This window comes from Megascapheus bottae, chromosome 31, assembly GCF_031878675.1.
Source record: "Megascapheus bottae isolate mThoBot1 chromosome 31, mThoBot2.hap1, whole genome shotgun sequence".
Lineage (NCBI taxonomy): Eukaryota > Metazoa > Chordata > Mammalia > Rodentia > Geomyidae > Megascapheus > Megascapheus bottae.
In genome coordinates this window covers 12,091,934-12,100,135 of record NC_143539.1, presented here as the reverse complement: position 1 = coordinate 12,100,135, position 8,202 = coordinate 12,091,934, and the positions used below count along the sequence as shown (strand labels likewise).

The 8,202-nt window shown below is 42.1% G+C and overlaps 1 pseudogene; it reads left to right on the top strand.

The window, feature by feature from the left end:
• The first annotated feature begins 510 nt into the window (after positions 1 to 510).
• On the top strand, positions 511 to 5,010 carry LOC150044040 (glucosamine 6-phosphate N-acetyltransferase pseudogene; annotated as a pseudogene).
• Positions 5,011 to 8,202: the final 3,192 nt, after the last annotated feature.

Below are 8,202 nucleotides of genomic sequence, written 5' to 3'. Positions count from 1 at the left end.
TTAAAAAAAAATTAAAAATGGTTTCTGAACAAAATTTAAAAGTAAAGTTGTCCTAAAAGTTTGTTTCAAGGAAAAAAAAATTAGGACTACCAAAATAATTACTTAATTACTATTTAATTTGCTCTTGTGAGTCTCCTTATAGCAATTTCCAGCTGGCCCATGCAAAAGGACAGCAATCCTCATTCAGATGTAACTTTGGCTCTTACCAGGTTTCAGGTAAAATCATATGCCCTTCCAATGAACAGAGGAGGCTGATCGGGCGTTTCAGCGGATAAAGACTGCCTTGCTGTCAGCCCCAGCCCTAGGCCTTCCTGATGTTACCAAGCCCTTCCACTTGTACGAAGATGAACGGAATGGAGTGGCAAAGGGGGTCCTAACTGAATATCTGGGACCCTGGAAGAGACTGGTCTCATACTTATCAAAAAAACTAGATCCAGTGGCAGCAGGATGGCCGCCTTGTCTGAGGATGGTCGCTGCCACTGCACTCCTGGTCAAGGATGCAGATTAACTATGGGGCAGGAACTGTGTGTGATCACCCCCCATGCAATAGAGGGAATTTTAAAGCAACCACGTGACCAATGGCTCAGCAATGCCAGACTCTCACACTACCAGAGTCTGCTGCTCAACCCACCTAGAATCTCCTTTCAGGCACCGCAGACACTCAATCCAGCAACTTTGCTGCCTGACCCAGACATGGAGGCCCCATTGCACGACTGCTCAGAGGTACTTGTGCTCAGAGGCACAAGTCCACGGGACGCGAGAGGACCTGACTGACCAGCCACTACCAGATAGATGCTGACTTGGTATGGTTCACAGATGGGAGTAGCTTTATCTCCCAAGGACGCAGGTATGCGGGAGCAGCCGTGGTGACTGAGACTAAGGTGGTCTGGGCGGCGCCAGGGGACTATTGACTGCTAAAAAAGGGGGGCCAGACTTGAAAACCAGGTAAAACATGGGGCCTCCGGCTTTACAAATGCTACCTAAAAAATAATAAAAATAGAGCTAAGTTTTTAGGAGTTATAAAGTTAAATTTTAAAATTAAGGTACTAAACCGCTAAAGATCAACTAAATCATAGCTAAATGTCCTGTCAGGCTCTACTGGATGCTGTAAAATAACCCAGAGATTCCAGGTAAGATCATGCTTGGAGACTATTTCTGTGTTGACCACCTTGTTACGTTAATTGGAATAACATGGCCTTTTGTAGGACTCATTGATCTGAAAGCTACAGTTTTGAGCCAGCCCGGGCAAAGCAAAGTCCCTGTGAGACTGTGGTGTCTAATCTGGCAGCAGAGTGCTATTAAGGCAGAGTTGCTTTGGAGCTCGAGGCAGCAGAGTGCTAGCTCTGAGCTGAAAAGCTGGGGGACAGCACTCAAGCACCAAGCTCGGGACTCACAGTGGCAGAGTGCAAGCCTTGAGCTGCAGAGCTGAGGAGCGGCACTCAGGCCCTGAGTTTGGGACTTAAAAGTGGCAGGGTGCTAGCCTTGAGCTGGAGAGCTGAGAGACAGCACCCAGACCCTGAGTTCAAGTCCAGCAACCAACAAAGTAAAATGCCAGTGGAATGTTTATCCCAGTGTAAAGAGACACTATTGGGACGAAAGCAAATAAACCACTGCTTGGATGGCAGAAATGGTGTCAGATCCTAAAGTCACTCATGCTTGGCCATTCAATATTAATCAGAGCTGGGAGGTCATAAAATAGTTTGTAAGCATGCCTTACTAATGCCCGTGCCTTTCATAACTGGGCAGGAACTTGTCAATCATCTGTAATAGTGGGTAGTTTAAAGTCCTAACTGAGTAAAGTTTGATTTGATACCAGCCACAAATTCAGAAAAGTTTGTGGATCTGAGACTTATGTCCCCATTAATCTGTATATAGGCCTACATAGGTAACTGAGGCATTGTTGGGGTCGCAGGGATTAAGTTCCCCAGACAATCAAAAAAATACCTTTGCAAATGGGTGCTAAGTAAGCTACACTATTGTAGCCAAAAAAATTGTACAGTTGTTGAATATTGTATATGTAATCCTGGCAACCCCTTGGTAAAATCGACTAAGCTTTTAGGGTCCCTGGCCAAGGTTAGAGACAACACCTCTGATCTGCACTCGACTATCAGTGCACAGAGACCCGTGCTCGAGCTCATCAATAAACGACTCATTGCAATTTGCATTGATCTTTGGTCTCTGGCTATCGGGGGGGGGGGCCTTCAAGTTTCTGGGCACAATATGCTCTCTCTCTCTCTCTCTCTCTCTCTCTCTCTCTCTCTCTCTCTCACACACACACACACACACACACACACACACACAGTTAGAGCAAGAAACTGATGACAGTGCACTTTTAAGGATGTGTAAAACCCTTTCAAATTTCCTTTGTACGGATTACTTGAGATCTTCCTTGCCAGAGGAATCTATTGATTCCTAGGCACCTTCCAGCCAGCTTGGCAACAGCAGTAATGTGGGCGATGTGTGACCCATCATGCCTGGCTGTCCCCCTGGGCTTCTCTGTCTTACCCAGGACTTCAGGTCCTCAGAGAGTCCTAGATTGGCCCATCTTATTTGAATTCTCCTCACTCTTCTCCTTCTCATTAAAACAGCTTTATTGGCATATAATTCACATATCCCATCATCCACTTAGAGTATATAATTAAATGGCATAGAGGAATGACTGATTGTTTATAAGCATGCCTACATATTGTTATGGTTTCAATATGAAATATTTCCTACGGGCTTCTGTGTTGCACTTTTGTTCACCAGCTACCTGGTAACACTTTTATAGAAAAGCTGGAAAGTGGGGCTTAGCTAGAGGAAGTGGAAGGTTATAACTGATCCTCAACCCCTTCATTATTTTCTTCTTCCTGTCAGTCATGAGCTAAACACTCTCCTCCTCCATCCTGTAACTCATCATGATGTTCTCTGATAACTGTCTTAGGATCAATGCACTCAAAGACTGGATTGAAATTCCCTGAAACCATGAGCAAATATAAATTTCTTTCCTTTACGTTGTTTATGTCAGGAGTGTGTGTGTGTGTGTGTGTGTGTGTGTGTGTGTGTGTGTGTGTGTGTGTGTTGATACTGAGGCTTGAACTCTGGGCCTGGAACTGTCTCCTAGTTTGTTGTTGTTGTTGTGTTTTTGACTGTTAGTCTTTTGTGTTTTGGGGTTTTTCTCAAAGTTAGTGCTCCACCACTGGAATTACAGCTCTACTTCTGTCTTTTTGGTGTTTCGGCTATAGTGCCTAGGCCCTGAGTTCAAGACCCAGGACTAGTATACAAAACCAAAAATGTATAAAATTTAAAAAAATACAAATCTATTACCTTTCCAAATCAGAAAAAGGCATAGTTAATCTCTAACTTCCCTAAAATTTACCTGTTACCTGAAACTGAGGCCAACTGAGTTGACCTAAGTCCATTTTTATTGTGCTAGCACCAAAGCTTAAACTTGGGGCTTGCTTGCTATTCCTTAACATTTTTGCTTAACTCTGGTTCTTTACCACAGCTCCCTCCACTTCTGATTTTTTAAATGGTTTGTTGGAGATAAGAATCTGATTCTAACGACGTCGGTCTGCGCTGTGCGTGTTGGGGCAGGGGCTGTGGGTTCTGCCACGTCTGGGTACCTGGAACTGCAGCCAGATCCAGATCCGGATCTGGTGCGGTGGAGCCCAAAGAGGGAGAATCCGAAGAGTCTGGAGGGGAGTGCAGAAACCTAATGACACTCCCATGTTTGACCCAAGTCTACTTAAAGAAGTGAGAACACAGCCACGTTTTCTCCAGCTATTTCTCCAACAGACCCTGGAGAAGGTTTGGGTTTGAGGCCTCTTTGTACTGCTGACTTAAATAGAGGTTTTTTTTTTAAAGTACTGGGACAGCTGACAGAGACTGGAGTTGTCAGTCCTGAGCAATTTATGAAATCTGGGGATTATTATGTTACAGTTGTAGAAGATGTGACCCTAGGACAGATTGTCGCTACAGCAATTCTGATTATAGAACATAAATTCATCCATTCCTGTGCTAAGAGAGGAAGAGTGGAAGATGTTGTTAGTGGCGAATGCAGAGGGAAACAGCTTGGCAAATTATTACTATCGACTCTCACTTTACTAAGCAAGAAACTGAACTGTTATCAGATTACTCTTGAATGTCTACCACAAAAAGTTGGTTTCTATAAAAAAGTTTGGGTACACAGTGTCTGAAGAAAACTACATGTGTTGGAGGTTCCTAAAGTAGAAGTCTTAAGAAAATTGTCAAAGGAGCCAGTGCTAAAAGGCTTTACTCTTTGTAGAGTTATAGCATTTTGTTGCTGCAACAAAGTGACCTCCCTACAGACTGGACTGAAATAAAAAGAATTATAATACAAGTGGAATGACATTAAAAGATTACTCTGGGCTGGGACATATTGTGAGTTTAGATCACAAATAAATATTATAAAGGGGATGATTTTTAACCAAAGGAATATATTTTTAACTTGAATCTTTTCTTGTATTTTTCTAAAGTTTTGGCTTCATTTCTTAGTAGTGGAGTACATTTAGTAAGTTTACATGTCTGCTTTATGTGCTGCTCATTAAAAAATAGATTTACTAAAGATTGTTTCATACCATATCTTAGATGTAGGTGTTGGTTTTATTTTCTTCCAAAGAAATATTAGGCATTAGGCTTTACCATATTATATGAAATGAGATAAACTGGCTATTATAAATACATATTTATATACTGATCCTAATTCTTGACCCTAATACTGGGACACAACCTGGGCAGCTTTTTAAATGGAGTAGAAATAGGTGTGGCTCAAGTGGTAGCCACCTTAGCAAGCACAAAGTACTGCCAAAAAAGTACAAGAAACAAAACTTACAAGAATGTGACAAAATGCAAGGTAGGATAAATGTTTTACTAAAAACTATATGGTTCTCTGTTCTCTGTAAATTTTAACAATTACTTGTTAAAATTACCCAAAAGAAGATATTACAGGACATCACTTTTAAAAAGTGAATTACCAACTCAGCATATATTTTACCTGCTTTTTGTGCCCCCCCCTCATAACCTCAATCATGCTTTCTCTGGAGTCATTTTAATGAAACACGGATTATTATAAAATTAATTGAATGGCATTTAGAAATCTGGCACTGTACCTATAACATCTCTGAAATCTTGATGGAAGCTTTTCTACTTAATGTGATTATCATATCATGGTAGTATTATTCTAGTCTTTGTCTTGGTTAATTTTATTTATTTTAATGATTTTTTTAAGTCAAAGAATTTAAGGTTCTAATCTTTTGCATTCCATGCCAACATTAAACCTATTTATATAAATTGAAAAAGAATCTGATTCTAAAGGCAATCCTCAGATCTCACTCAGTCTCCTGAGTAGCTAGGATTACAGACGTGAGCCACCAGCACCCAGTTGACCTCAGTCCTTTCATCCAGCAAAGATAACTTAAGCAAGATACAAACACAAGTAAAGGTGATACAAATATGAGTAAAGTTCTTTTGTTTTGTTGTTGGTGGTGTTAGGTGGTGTGTGTGTGTGTGTGTGTGTGTGTGTATGTGTATACACTCATAGTGAGGCTTGAACTCAAGGCCTCACATTCTCACTGGGCTTTTTTTTGCTGGGCTTTTTTTGCTCAAGGGTGGTGTTCTACCACTTGAGCCATCGCTCAATTTCTGGGTTTTTTTTGCTCATTAATTAGAAGTAAGAGTCTCACGTATCTGCTTAAGCTGGCTTTGAACCACAGCCCTTAGGTCTCAGCCTCCTGAGTAATTATAATTACAAGTCTGAGCCCCCAGTATCCACCTAAATAATTTTATTAGAAGAGAAGTATGACAGAGCAAGCAGATGGTATAGATACCTCAAGGGAAGACAGCATTTCAGCCCACCTCAGCCATCGTGGTTGTCTTCCTCATTCCCAAGCTTGATTGTGTGATATTGAGAATTTTAAGGCCTTGCAGATGGCACTCTGATTAATAGATCTCCTTTGTTTCCTGTGAAGTTGTGACACCAAAGATTTATCCATCTTTTGTCCTTACTTCCATTTGTTTGCTTATTTATTTATTTAGCATCTCCCCTGTCCCCATTTCCTTGTCAGGCAGATTTGAGTTTGTCATCTTTTCATGCTATCTGAAAGTTCTGCAGGCAAAAATTTCCCCTTTGGCTGCTTTTCTACCAACTCCAATCAGCAGGCCTGCCTTGCCCAACTGTGTCCTATACCTTCTCAAGCACTTAGAATGAAATCCTCCCTCACCACCACCAAAGTGTCTCCCCACCTCAAGCTCTGAGCTCTACATTTGACTGGCTCCCTCTCTCTAATCTTTTTACAACTTATACTGTGACTCTTCCTTTATCTTATCATAACTAAGACCAGAAGAGACAGAGGTGAAAAAGATTTGACAGGCAGGGCAGGAGGAGACACTGAGAAGTCAGAAAGGATGCAGATGGTAGATGATACCATGTCAGTCAGTCTGTGTTTTCATACACACATCAATTAATTAACTGTCTCTTCCTCAGAGAGGCCTAATGACCACCCCGCCTAACTTGTCCTACCTGCACAAAACCTCTCATTCTTATCATATAATCATTGAGCTTGCTGTTGTCTTTTCTTTTTTAAATCTGTACCAGGGCCTGGGTACGGTTCCTTAATTTTTGCTCAAGGTTGGTGTTCTAGTGTTAGAGCCAGACCTCTACTTCTAGCTTTTCTGATGGTTACTTGGAGATCAGTGTGTCATGAACTTTCCTGTCTGGCCTGGCTTTTGAAGCATGATCCTCAGATCTCAGCTTCCTGAGTAGCTAGGATGACAAGCGTGAGTCTCCGGCACCCTGCTATGATAACAGTTTTATGTTCATATTTAGTCTCTCCTCAAGTAGAATAAAAACGCTAATGAGGTACTAACCTTACTGATTTTGTACAGCCTGGTCTCTAGGACCAGCCAAGGTTGTTCACTTGTAAGTGCTCAGTTCCTATTAGGTTGAAGGAATAGATGCAACACACAGCTCTTGTTTCAAAGAAAAGAAGTTGATTATGAAGTTGGTTGCCAGTGGCTTAAGACTGTAATCCTAGCTATTTAAGAGGCTGAGATTTAAGGATCACAGTTCAAATCCAACTTGAGCCGACACAGGCATGAAACTCTTATCTTCAATTAACTAGCAAAAAAGCCAGAACACGCTATATCCTTAGATACCTCCATAGCAACTCCATCCCAGGACTCACTCCCTCTTCACTTTTAGTCACCCCTGGGCAGTCAGACCCCATCTTCATGCCCTTTAGTGACCAATTTGCTTTCTCTTATAAAACCCTGCAGTCTGTAAATGGCCATGGACTCTAGCTTTTGGCTGGAGGCCCTTTCCTCAGGCTTTTCTCTCTAGTTAATGTGCACTGATGTTTAGCCATCTTTGCCTATTTTCTGCACCTGTTTGGGTCTAACATAGTTAACCTGCCCCAGGATTTCTGCATAGATGGGTTTGGACACAGACGTTCAGCTTACAAACAAGTAACTAGTAGAGGGGTGTCATATCTCCCCACATCCATAGCTCCCAGCCTTAGCAGATGGTCAATAGTTGATTGCAATGTTCAGACTTTACTACAAAGTAGTCAGGGCTGCCTGGCAAAAATCTTGGGCACCTGTGAACTGACAGAAAAATTATAGGTGGGGAAAAGGGATGTTGATAGGTTTTCTAAACAGCAGATGGGCACCCGCATCTCTGTGATCAGGGCTCTGGTTGGGGAAAGAAAAAGTAAAAGCTTGTCAGGCTCTGGTGACTCGTGCCTATAATCTGAGCTATTCAGGGGGTTGAGAGCTGAAGATCATGGTTCGAAGACAGCTGGGGCAGGAAAGCCATAAGCACAAAAGTTCAGCAGATGCAGTATCCAGACCCAGAATTCAAGCCTTTGAACTATCATACACACACACACACACACACACACACACACACACACACACACACGACTTGGAAGGGACAGAGTGTAAATGCAAAGTGTGAGGATGTAACTGTGGTGGAAACTGTAAGAACCTGGCAGGCTTAGCTGCCAACGTGTTTTTGAAAATAATGCTTAAACTGCTTGACCACCTGCATGTAGTTACGATCATCTGTGTGTGCTTTCATCCTTGTGGTTCTCAACTATGGGCATCAGAAGGTGATGTCATATGGTGACACCACCTGTGTGTGGTGTTTACCTTTTAAAGCTCAGCCCCACTGAAGGTTGGGGCTATTCTATGAGCCCGAAAGTA